The sequence below is a fragment of the Neofelis nebulosa genome, chromosome 1 (assembly GCF_028018385.1).
Source record: "Neofelis nebulosa isolate mNeoNeb1 chromosome 1, mNeoNeb1.pri, whole genome shotgun sequence".
NCBI classification, from domain to species: domain Eukaryota; kingdom Metazoa; phylum Chordata; class Mammalia; order Carnivora; family Felidae; genus Neofelis; species Neofelis nebulosa.
Genome location: NC_080782.1, coordinates 243,872,072 through 243,874,761, shown reverse-complemented (window position 1 = coordinate 243,874,761; position 2,690 = coordinate 243,872,072). Strand labels below are relative to the sequence as shown.

At 45.6% G+C, this 2,690-nt stretch overlaps 1 pseudogene; it reads right to left on the bottom strand.

The window, feature by feature from the left end:
* Positions 1-256: 256 nt before the first annotated feature.
* On the bottom strand, positions 257-1,284 carry LOC131489006 (pleckstrin homology domain-containing family B member 2-like; annotated as a pseudogene).
* Positions 1,285-2,690: the final 1,406 nt, after the last annotated feature.

Sequence of the window (2,690 nt, the reverse complement as noted above, 5' to 3'; positions counted from 1 at the left end):
AATGAAGAAGCATCATTCTAAGAGGAGGCAGGGCGGGGGGTGCGGGGAGGGGAGCTGACCCTCCCCCATCATCCTGAGCAGTCAGCCTTGCTGGCCCCAGAGGTCCTGGGGATACCACCCCACTGCCTCAGGGAAGTTCCTGGTTGCTTACCAGCCCACAACTCCTGAAGTTACATGCAGCCAGCTCTGATCCGAGATTTCAAAGTTCAATGTTCAACAGAAAGAAGCTGTAGTCCTCCTTGCCATACCACTCACTCATGTGCCACCATATATTAACAGAACACTAAATTATCCCTTAAGCACTATACCTAACTCTGAAAAGAAAATGCCATTCTAAGCAGGTGTAGCCAAAATAAGGTATTCCAAGAGTTCTAGAAAGAAACTCCTGGAACGAGCCAGTGCCCCAGAGAGTCCATGTTTTAGCTAAACACAAGTCAGAAGCCTTCTCTACAGTACGTGTATGGATTAGTTAGAACTATGATGTCATCATTTTCAAAAGAACAATTAAACTATTATTAAAAACATTTATCACCAACAGAAATGCCCTGCAAATTATATTATTGCACACACAGTATCAGAAGCTATGCACATCCAGATCTGAAGGACTCTAGAAGACCCAGACCAGAGAGCCTAAGGCCATGCTAGTGGCAGCTCTGGCCACCATGTCCAGTGCCAGATCACTGTCGCTGTCTCGATACCACTCCCAAATGATGACTTGGTTGGCAGGCTGTTGTCCATAAACTCCTTCATGTGGGTACTGGCAGGATAAAGAACAATAGCTTGAGTTCCTGGAGGCTATGCACCACTGTATGGATCGTAGCCATATGCCTCAGAGGTTAGTGTCCCATAGGCTGTGTGAGGAGGAGGGGAAGAAGTCACGGCTGTCTTATCATACAGGACTTCTGAGCCAACATAAGCTGTGTTTGTCCTGGAATCCTGGAGTGTAAATTTCCAGGCCAAACAATACTCTGTGCTTTCTGCACAAAGCCGCATGGTTTTCCCATCTCAGCAAACAATCTTCAGCGTACAGTCTTTTGGTTTCCCATCTGGAGGCTGAGTATCCTGACACTCATGCCCCATGCAGATGTTGATAAAGTCCACTGGCATGTGGACCTTGTCTTCAACACTTTGCCAAGTTTAGTTATCATAATAGATCAGGTAACCATCTGACCACAGGTCAAACCAATTCTTCTCCCAATGCTTCAAAATAGTACTCTGTCGCAGCAACCATCCGCTCTTTACAAACACCATCTTTCTACCTGCCAACTATCCGGCTGCAGCCGCGGAGCATTGAAGCAGGGCTGGGCCATTGAGCTGTATTTCTAAGTTTTCTTATAGCCTGTTGAGTTTCTTCAATACACTATTTTGAATTCTTTATTAGCTAGATCTTTATTAAAGTGTCTTTGGGCTCGATTGTTAGAGAATTATTGGTATCTTTTGGCAATGGCTTGCTTTCTAGATTTTTAAAGTTCCTTGTATTTCTGCATTGCTGCTTTCACATTTGAAGTATCTTTACTGGTTATATTCACATGGGGTACTGTTCCTTGGTGTTGCTTTTCTGGGGTTTCCTAGGCTTATTATGGATAAACGTGTTCCACTTCTTTTGATCTCTTTTGTGGCCAAATCCTTAAACTTTGTGTTTTTTTTTCTTCTTCCTATAATTCATCAGGCTGGCTGCAGGAAACCTCTCTCTCTTGTTTTCCAAGAGGTGGCACTATAACTCTAGTTTGTGGTTTTTACTTTGCCCACAGGTAGTGGTCCATTTTTCCTAAGAACAATCCAATTACCCAACGTGTTTTCACTGCCACACTCAGGAGTGCATACAGAGAGAGCTGGCCAAACAATGGGGGGAGACGTGGATTTAGCACTCAGGGCATTGGGTGTGCCTGTGGACTTGATGGAGAGATCCTTAAGTGCAGTTTTCCTGTGGAGGACTTCCTGCTGAAGTTCTGAAGCAGACAGCAGGAACCAACTTCCTTTAACACCTTTTGGTATTTAAGATGTTTCCTTCCTTTTCTCCCTCTCCCAATCATAAGGGCCCTACCTCAGAAATCAGGGTACTTCTGAAGATAAAAATGGGTTTTCTCCAGCTGCAACCCCCACAACTGGGATACCCAGGCATTCATTCCCTGCTTTCCACCTCCTCCACAGAAGGACAGCTTAGCCCTGTGCAGTGTCATCCTGGGGAGGAGAGTGGCTCTGGAGTTCTTGCCTCTCCTCGGCATCCGAACTCATCTCTATCTTGCTTGAATCTCCCCCTCAGACAGGCTGTACCTCCACAAATTCTGTCTCACCAGTGAGTATCTGCCCAGGTCAGCACCTTCCAGTTTCTCCACGCCCCACCCCTGCCCCACTTTGGTGAGTGAGGGTGGGGAAGTTTCCCTGACTCCCTTGGATCTGCAACCCTTACTGAGGTCTTCTTTGTTTATTTTTCAATGCATAGGTGGGCAGGAGTCCTCCCAGGTCCTTTGGCATAGATGTTGAGGGTTTTGAGTTCATAATGATTATCTACTTAGTTGCTTAAAAGGGGGAAAGAAAAGAAAAATGACTTACACTGCCATAATGCTGACATCATTCCAGATGTCCCTCTTTCTATAGATGACTTTCATGACCAGGGTTCAAAGCAGCAAGGTCAGAACTTACTCTTACACAGCACTCTGTCTGGGTAAGATTGCTGTGCATTGTCCTTC